At 40.4% G+C, this 10,388-nt stretch overlaps 1 pseudogene; it reads left to right on the forward strand.

Annotated features, from left to right (window-relative positions):
* The first annotated feature begins 8,837 nt into the window (after window positions 1-8,837).
* Window positions 8,838-9,881, forward strand: LOC112619689 (annotated as a pseudogene).
* Window positions 9,882-10,388: the final 507 nt, after the last annotated feature.

Consider the following 10,388-nt stretch of genomic DNA (forward strand, 5'->3'; position numbering starts at 1 on the left):
GTCATGTAAAATAGAGGTACTTGCAAACATTGAGACCCTCAGGAGATGTCATCTAGCATCTTTGGAAAACATAACATTTAATTATCATAGCATGAGGTACTTTTAATGCACATTTCACCATTGTGATTGAGGACGGATTTCTGAGAGGCAAATTCAGTGATATTTCCACTCACATGCCTTATTTAAATACAAACTACATGCATAATTATCCTTAATCCCACTGCCACTTAAAATATGAAAGTGAAAATACAAGATACTCATGGAGGATTTTTTCCTCAATAACTACAGTCACCAAAAGAGTAATAATTACCAAATACCCCTAAAAGGTTTGGGGGCCCTGTTTGCTAACCAATGTCCACTATGGAATTCAAACTCCAGAGCTAACCTTTTTGCTGTCAGGGCCATTTCAGATGAATTTTACTCCAGGAAAGAAGATGATATTATTCTTATTAATTACCTCTAAACACAAAATTTGCAATTTTTATTCAACCTTTGCTCAACTACATACTTCTTCCTTTTGTTTTCTAAAAGTAATAAATAGACCTTCTTATTTTGTATTACCCATTTGCTCTCTAAGATGGCAGGAGTATTTTTAGAGAGATAAGGCAGGCAGACAACCCAAAAGAGACATCAGAGGCAGTACTTCTCCCTGAGGGTCCTGCCATTGTACCAAGTGAAGGAGGATTAAGGAAGGGCTGGTAGGCACTAGGGCTCTTCACAAATACTTACAGTTCTCGCCTCTGTGAGCACACGGGGGGACTGTACTTCTCTCTTTTGAAATTAGGGTGGCCATATAACTGTCTGTGGCCGATGGTTTGTGTATAGAAGGTTGAACTTTAGAGAGCCAAGCCATGAGTCATCACACCTTGTTCACTTGCCAGGGAGATGGTGGGAGCACATGTCAAGGCTTCCATCAGCTTGAGTCCTCAGGTGACCACAGGAGCAGAGGCCCTGTCCCAACCAGCAGTGCAGAAATACACTTTTGTTAGGTTAAGACACTAGGATTCAAGGGTTATTTGTTACTGCAGTGTAACCAAGGCCATACTGATTGTATAGAAGAAAAAAAGGGAAAGGAGATTTTAAATTCCTTCAAAGCCTTTTATATTCCTGTTGATACACCCATTCCATTTGGTAAATTATAACTAAGTTAAATGGACTCCTTAGAAAAAAGTACAAAATCATCCTTACAACATGTAAAGGTCACTATGTTATAATCAAAACATTTTCATAATAAGCTTGAGTTCAATGGTTTCACTCTAAATCCATATTTACTATGTTACTGGGATGAGTTTACAGGTACCTGTGAGCTCTCTAAGGAGAGTTTTTAATTTGACATTTTCACGTTGATGATAAAATAACTTGATGTAAGCATATTCTGTACCACCTGGATGGCCAACCTATACAAGGCAAAGCCGAAGTTTGCATTTGTGTTTACTTTATGTTGGTACCAATGGTACTACTTTGTCAAAGACTAGTGAGTGAAGAACTGAGTTGGCCATAACTCTAACATACTGCATTTGTACCAAAGGAGTTCACAAAAAGCCAAGATGGCCAGCACCTTGTTTCAAGCAGTGATCTACTTCCAAAAAACTGTATCTTTCACAAACCATAACTTTCTAAAGTTAATGCAGTTAACTTTAATTGTATTTGTTTTATTGTTTGACTTTAACCTATAAATCAGTTTTCTGTTTTATGGTTTTATAAGAACTACAAACATTAGAAATTTATATCCACTTTTCTGCAATATGCGTTTCAGTAATATTATCATTCAAATGGCAGAAGTCCACACGTTGGTGGTGGCAGGGTATGGTTCTGGAATGATTTTTCTTTTAAAATGCCCCAAACATTGTTCATTTTAGACAAGTCTCAAAGTAGCTCTGTCTCTTTAAATGAGTAAATTGTCAAGTTATATGAATTTATTCATTCAAGTTTATCTAAAAGACTTACCTGAAAACCAAAGAACTAGCCTGAGGGCTCCACGAATCTCCACTTCATGCTTGTGATAGAGGATGCCAGAGACAGAAGGAAGAGAGATCAAATGCTCTGAAAACCAAAAGTCAGAAATGATTTAAAAAAAAAAACAAAAAAAACCACTAGGCATTTATGGCTCTTTTTGAAGCCAGGACCGGTTGCGGCAAAATATCTCTTTATTTGTATTGATATCAGTAGGATGAAAAGGCTGCTCTAACCATTCTCATATGCACAGTTCTTTGTTATTTTGTTAAGACTAATAAGGAAGTCATGTGATATTTAAGAATTGGCGCATTCTTCACTGAGAACACTGCCCAAAATAAGGGTCACAGCAGAGTATTTTACATTACTGAAAGCAACGCAACTTTGCTTTTAGTCTCTTTTTCTTTGTTTGAATTATTGATTTTTGCCTAGTGATTTAACAAATTTCTCTTTTACTATAATAAACACTAGCTTATGTTTCCTCACTGCACCTAAAGCCGCTCATTCCTCAAGCTGTGCCTGGAGAATCAGGAGAACAAGCAGAACCAATAGCAGGTGCCCAAGAAGAGGGGCTGATGCTGATGCTGACCACAAGGAAAATCCTAACCCGGTCAGCTGGAGAGCACAAGTGTATACTGCCGCAGAATCACGCCCGTGAAAGCACTTAGAAATCAGCACAACACTATCCCGAGGGAAAACGAAATCAACAAAGGGGAAGAAAAAGATGATGAAGATAATGAAGGTTGATGATGAAGGAAAATGATAAAGATGATGACAAAGGTGAAGATGATGGTGATGAAGATGACAGTCTGGATTCTTTCAGCATCATTTAGCATCTCATGCCATGCACAAGGCCCTCTAAAAGAAGAAAAAAGACCAAAAGAGTTAATACAAGTAGCTGGGCGCAGTGTCTCATGCCTGTAATCCCAACACTTTGTGAAGCCGAGGCAGGTGGATCACCTGAGGTCAAGAGTTCGAGAGCAGCCTGACCAACATGGTGAAACCTTGTCTCTACTAAAATACAAAAATTAGTCAGGCGTGATGGCACATGTCTGTAATCCCAGCTACGTGGGAGGCTGAGGCAGGAGAATCGCTTCAACCTGGGAGGCAGAGGTTGCAGTGAGCTGAGATTACAATTACACCACTGCACTCAAGCCTGGGCAACAGAGCAAGACTCTGTCTCAAAAAAAAAAAAAAAAAAAAAAAAAAAAAAAAACGGTTAAGATGAGCACTCTGCGCTCAGTGAGCTTCCAGGCCAGGACGGGAGGCAAAGCAAGAAAATACATACAACATAAGAAAAGACTGTTGAAAAGACAGGGTTTTCTCCTGCTCAAAACAAGGTTCTTAACCTTTGATTTTCTGGTCTAGTTTGACAGTAGATTTCATCCACAGAGTCTAGCCCCTTGGTCACCCTTTGCCACTATGCGACAGGTTCATTCATTCATTCATTTATGGAACAACGATTTGTTGTTGTCTAGCCCCAGGTGGGGCAATGGACTCCCAGTGCTAGGAGAAACCCTGGGCTTCCACCTTGGTGGAGTTTCCAGCAGAGCTGCCGTATGGGCTTGCTTCCTACCTGGCCGTGCTCTTTTATGTGCTCATGAAGCAAAGTGTTCGCACATTCCTCAAATTATGAAATCTTTCTTTGGTGCCAGCTTACTATTAAATGACGCCTTTTACCTCCTTGTAGCAGCCGGTGACAGTGCCACTCAGCATCACATTCTGTCTGCTCAGTGCTGTGTTGGGAATTTCCTCACTGTAAAACAAATTAACTTTATGCATTCCCCAAAATGTGACAGGTCACCTCTGAAGGACTGAGGCCACACACACCAATTGAGAAATACTGTCCTGAAATATAGGAAGGCAAATTCAGTCCATACTCTTAGTGTACTGACTGCCTCCCAGGATTCTGGATTTGAAGAGCACTGTCACAAAAACACTTCCCCATCACCTTAAATCCATTAAACTCTGTATTTTAAAGAGGAAATGTAATTCATCTGATCCTGATTTGTTTGCACGTATTACAGCATTGTTTTGAAGAAGCTCATATGCAAAAAGCCTTTTTCATCAGCTTATTCAAGAGCTTTTCTCTTCAAAGGGAAGAAAAGAATCAGTGTTTATTAAGGGTAAACAAACCAAGGCCTTAAATAAAAATCCAAGAGTATTTCTTAAGCCTGAACTCACCAGGAGCCAAGGAGGTTTGAAACTTAAGGTCCCTCCTCCCTCTCTTGGAAAAGGAGTGAGACTCAGAATCAATGGCCCTGCCTTCCCTGGGGAAGCTACTGAGGCTTGCTCTCATGCTGTCACTGAGCAAACCTTACTGCATGCTCCAGAGCTGGGATGTGTGTTTGCAGCAGCCAATAAACACTCCTAATGATGCGCTCAACAAAAGCCCATATCTTGAGCCTTGTTTTCGCTTTTCATGTTGTTTTGCTCAGTGAAAGGATCAAAGCAATGAGGCTACTTTTCCTTCGCTCAATCAGACAGGAGTTCTTTGAAGTAAATGTGTTATTTTGTTTTTGCTTTTTTCCTTTCTCCTTAAGGAAGAACCTTGATAATCAGAGGCTGACTTTGTAGATTTCCTTAATACGCCTCCCTTAGCAGGTGCACGTGTCTCAGGAAGACGAGTCTGCAATATCTTTTTGCTCGGATTTCCCCTTCTTCTTTTCCACTTGATGAGGGCCATTGGGTGGGTCTTAATGTGCCCAGGATGGTTGAGAACATCTAAAGACAACATTATCCATTCATCAAGAACATATGAAAATGAAGATACAAGAGTTCGGATGAACAGAAAAATAAATCAGGGGATTTTGAAAAGGCATTTGTAGTGACAGCTCAAGGCTGTCTTGTTTTAAAAAAAAAGTATCAAAATAATTCCATTAATGATTATCTCAAAAGCAAAATGATGCTGAAAGCTTGTTACTATGGTTCTTGCTTCCACAGGGAATTCAAAATACCTTATAGAAAATAATGGGATGGTGAATAAAAAAAGATAAAGAAGTCAAGCTGAGCATGATGTCTTCAGGAGCTGTTCAGTGGCATATACTGTACAAAACCAGAGTTTCTCAAAGAATGGGTATTTTTCTAATGGGTGATAATAATAAAAGCAGCTAATGTGTATTGAACACTTACTATGAGCTAGTCATTGTACTGTTTTCATGTACTATCTCTTTTAATCTTTATATGAACCCTGTCAAGTGCTAGCATGCTATCAATCCCAATTTGCGGAAGAGAAAACTGAACCTCAGAATGTCCAAGTGACAGAGAAAGAACCCAACCCAGATCAATATGATGCCAAAGCCCAAACTCTTGACCACTGCAAATGTGGTTTATCAGAAACCCGTTATGTATATTCATTCTATTCATAGACTGAAGTCACATCTGTCCTGGTTAAGCAAACTGAAGCAATAATCTGACTTGGACAAAATTCTTTTTTCACTGTTAATTAGCTCAAAGAAAGAGAAATTGTTTTAGAGACTTTTTCAGGCATTCCTTCAACAATCCCTTTTGTATAGTGGTAGTATAGACCTACTTCCCTGTACATTTTCCCTATCAAAACTTGAGTAAGATTGCTAAAACCTATCAAAATATACACCTAAAATGCCAGCTTTTTCTCATATGTAAATTAGACCTCAGAAAGTTTTTTCAAAATAAAGATCCCAGAAATTCAATAGGAGATGTTCCCAATATGTTTTCAGCTTCACCATTTCCTAGATTTTATGTCAAATTGTTATTAAGTCAAACTATGTGAGATTGCCATTTGTGTATGTCTGTCAGTTCCATACAGATTTCTTTTAAGTATTTTGTTTGTTTTTGAGACAGAACCCAGGATGGAGTGCAGTGGAGTAATCTCAGCTCACTGCAGCTCTGGGATTATAGGTTTGCGCCACCACGCCCGGCTAATTTTTGTTTTTTTAATAGAGACGGGGTTTCACCATATTGGCCAGGCTGGACTCGAACTCCTGCCCTCAAGTGATACACCTGCCTTGGCCTCCCAAAGTGCTGGAATTACAGGCATGAGCCACTGTACCTGACCTTTTTGTAAGTTTTAAATAGTGTTAACCCACTTGTGCAATGTAATCTGCAGCTATTCTCACCTATTGTCTTAGTAATACATTTTGATTTAGAAAAACATTTTCTTTGCCAGCAAATGCATCAGGGGAATGGAATTTCTTCAATTGTGTTCCTTTCTTTTTCTTTTTAAATTTCATTTTACGTATTTATTTTATTTTATTTTATTTTATTTTATTTTTTGAGACAGAGTCTCACTCTGTGCGGTTGCTCAATCCCTGCTCACTGCAACTTCAGCCTCCCAGGTTCAAGTGATTCTCCTGCCTCAGCCTCCTGAGTAGCTGGGATTATAAGCGTGTGCCACCATGCCCAGCTAATTTTGTATTTTTAACAGAGACAGGGTTTGACCATGTTAGCCAGGCTGGTCTTGAACTTCCAACATCAGGTGATCTGCCCGCCTCAGCCTCCCAAAGTGCTGGGATTACAGGCAGGAGCCACCGCGCCTGGCTGATTATGTTCCTTTCTCATAGTTTTTTTTTTTTTTTTTTAAATCCTGAACACTCAGGTGGACTGCATTTCCCAGATTCCCTTGCAGTTAAGTCACAAGTAACCCTGTGACCGAGTTCTGCCCAATAGAAGGTAAGCAGAAGTGATGTTTATCAGTTCTATATATGGCCTCCCAAAACCTCCTAAAAGTTATGTTCCCCTCTTTTTCCCCATCTATGGCCTGGAAAGTGAAATATTATGGGGCCTTTGGCTAAGGCACAAGACAGAAGAAACTCGAGTCTCAGAATCAGAGTGTGAAAAACCTGACAGACCACCATGTGAGAGGAGAACAGAATTAAACTTCTGTTGTGTTAAACCACTGAAATATGAGAACCTACTAGTGAAACTAGGGTTACTTTTACTAACAGTCTTTCTTTCTTTACCTTTCTTCCTTTCAGTAACATTTACTGCAGATTTTCTATGACCCTTAGAGACCATTCAATGTATCAAAATGAGGCAAATGGCTCTTCAAAGAGGTGCTATGGAAATATATTCAAGGTTACTGCAGCAAATACACTTCCTGTTTGTAGAAGACATCTGTTATCTGCTGCCCATCATCACCCTCTTCCTGGGAACAATCTCCCTATATTTCCTTTGGGAAACCATCCCTCCTCCCTACCTAACCATGTGATTTAGGTGAGGTTGAAACCCCCAACAATGTGTAGGCCCTGATCTGCTTTAGCCAACCAGTATCTCCCGACCCTCTGGCTCTAGGGATCGGCCAGTGACACACGAGGGGATGAGGGGGCATCATTGAATCCTTCCAGCAAGGAAAGATTTCTCATCCTCTGCAAAAACTAGTGCAAGAAGACCCTCTCTCTAAACCTGGAGAATGTACTGCATTGATGTTACAGCCTGGAATTCTGCAGCCATCTTGCTGCTGCTAAAGATAAGCTGGTCTGCCAGGACTGTGTGAAGCCTGCTCCATGAAGAAAATCTGAGGGTCTTGGAGGACCTCATCTCACTATCTGGATCTGACTGCTGGTCTTCTGGACTTCTCAACTTTATGGGCTATTACTCTCTTATTGTTCAACCAACTAGAATTCAGTTTTCAGTTGTAAATTACGTTACTTTGTTATTCATTCATTTATTCATTCAATCATTCATTCTGAATTTGGCTCAGTAAAGAAGGATGCCAATTTGTATGTACCAAGGAAAACTCAATACTAAAAACTCAATACGGAAATGCACATACTATTTTCTGCTTTATGAAGATTGCTTTTCTTCTCTTACAATTACTAAAGCTTCCAAACTGAGCCTACCTATAGTAGCACAATGGTTCCTGCAATGATAATTGAGCCTCAGTGTTCTGGAAGAATTCAAGCTAGACCACTGCTGATTGTCAAAGAAATCCATCAAGTGCTTTATGAGTATTGTATTTATTTGTACATCCTGTACTGTGATACATACTCATTATGTAAGTTAGAGTTATAATAATTTATTCTAATACATGTTTTCAAATATTATATAGAAAAATAACATGTAACTCTAGATCAGGTGATGTTGTACCCCAGAGACCTTTCACCAGCTACTCTTGTACTTTGGCTGAAGCACAGCTCACTCTCCTCATGGCACTGGCCTTCAGGCCTTTATTCATTCACTCATTCTGAAATTTGGTGGACAAAAATTGATGACTTGTAAAAACTAGAAAATTGACTCCAAAAGGAGCTCATGATACTGAGCATGCCATTGAACCTGCAGCTATTTTTGTTTTGTTTTTATTCAACCCTTCCTCATCTTTACTGCCTATGTAAGTTAATACACTTTCGGCAACAAGTGACAAAAGAAAAAACACAACCCAAAATGACTTAATCAAAAGTAACAGAGAATTTATTCGCTCTGGTGACCGAAATATCCGAGGTAGATCTGGCTTCCAGTGTGATTGAACCTAGGGGTTTCTACAGTGCCAGCTGATTCTCCCATTCTCACTTTCTGTCTCTTGTCTGTTCTCTTCTGTGGCCACTCTCAGGCAGGCTCTCTTCATGTGGTGGTGCTCAGCAGCTGCATTCTCATCACAGCTTCAAAGCCAGTAGAACAGAACCTTCCCCAAAGGCTCTGCTTGGCTCTAACGCCCATTGCTAAGCCAATCTCTGTGGCTAAGGGTGGGGGACATGCAATGCTTTGACTGGCCAGGCTCATAGTATTCACACAGTCAGCCCTCCATATCCGCGGTTCTGCATACATGGATTCAATCAACCGCAGATCTAAAATATTTGTTTAAAAAATATTCCAGCAAGGGGGCAACAAGGAAGTTCTTAAGAGCACAGCTGGAAAGAAGCTGAGTTACAGACATCCTGCCAAAATAATTTCTTCATGCCAAAATAATTTCTTCAAAGCCCAGACTTGCCGTACCCTGTAACCTCAAGACTCTGCTCAGGGAAATTAGCAGAGCCATTCTCAAAACCAACCCATCAAACATGACCCAGTTTGCAGCAGTTTATTTTAAAGAACTTATTAGGTATAGAGAAGGGAATACTTCTCTGGATGAAGTGGTCAGAGGGAACAGAATCTAAAGTACCCACACACATGGAAAAATCTACAGACAAAGACAAGGACAATGCAACTGGAAGAGGATATAGTGACAAAACCACCCAGTTTCCATCAATTTATGCTGAGCTAGGCACTGAGAAAACTGAAGCAGTTTGTGTTCCTTCTTCCAAACCAGCCACCCCTAAGACTACTACCCCACCCTCACAACCATCTCCAACAGCTGTTTCACCAGAGTTTGCCTATGTCCCAGCTGACACGGCTCAGTTTGCTTCTGAGATATTAGCAATGGCAGCAAGTGAAGCAGGACAACCACCACCATATTTTAACATGTGGACCCCTTATTGTCTAACTGATAAGAATCAACAAAATCACCCATCACTGCCACCTGCACCTGGGCCTTTTCCCCAAGCAACTCTCTGTCTATCTAATCCTAAGGATCCACAGTTTCTGCAGCATCCAACAAAAGTCACTTCTCCAACTTACAAGATGATTGAAGATAGTAAGACCAGTGCCCCACCTTTTATCTTAGTAGGTTCAAATGCTCAGAAAGCACAGGAATGGAAACCTCTTCCTGGACATGCTGTTGTTCCAAAGTCAGAAGTCTTGAAGAGTTATGCTGCAGCATAAGTGCCCATCGCTGTTCCTGCAGATAAGAAATTCCAGAAACATAGCTTAAGTCCCCAGAATGCTCGTCTTGCTACAAGTGGACAAGATGTCCCCAGGCCAGAGAGCCTTGTTTTCCTTCTGTTGCTCTCTCAGTAGAAAGTGTAGCTTTAAAAAGTTCAGGATCTGGTGACAACTGTGCTCCCTTTGGAAGTTATAGTATTGCTTGGGAGATAAATGTGACTCCTGCTCACAAAGTTCGCAAAGCAGAAACTTAAAACTCATCCGGAAATGACACTGTTTGGGTCAACAAACGTTCAGGGAGGAGTCTGCCACCAAGAGTAACATATCAATAAACTTCATACAGTATAAAAAAATATATATTCCACAAAGGTTTGGAAAGCAAAACTTGAATTTGCCGCGCAACAAGTACTAGGATGAATCCACACACATGAAGTGATGTGTAGGCATTGTGTTAGGTATTATAAATAATCTAGAAATGATTTAAAGTATATGGGAGGATGTGCGTAGGTTATGTGCAAATACTACACCAGGTTATATCAGGGACTTGAGCACCCACGGATTTTGGCATTTGTGGGGGTCCTGGAACAAATCCCCTATGGATACTGAGAGACGACTGTAAATCCTCTGGAGCAGATGGACTGAAAATGACGCTGTTTCTTTCAGAAAAGGGAATGAGGGAATGGACACTGGATGCCTGTATTAGGGCCCTTAACATTAGCTGCCATAACAAGCAATCCCACATATCCATGGCGTGGCTCAAC

Source organism: Theropithecus gelada, chromosome 2 (genome assembly GCF_003255815.1).
Source record: "Theropithecus gelada isolate Dixy chromosome 2, Tgel_1.0, whole genome shotgun sequence".
In the NCBI taxonomy this organism is placed as follows: domain Eukaryota; kingdom Metazoa; phylum Chordata; class Mammalia; order Primates; family Cercopithecidae; genus Theropithecus; species Theropithecus gelada.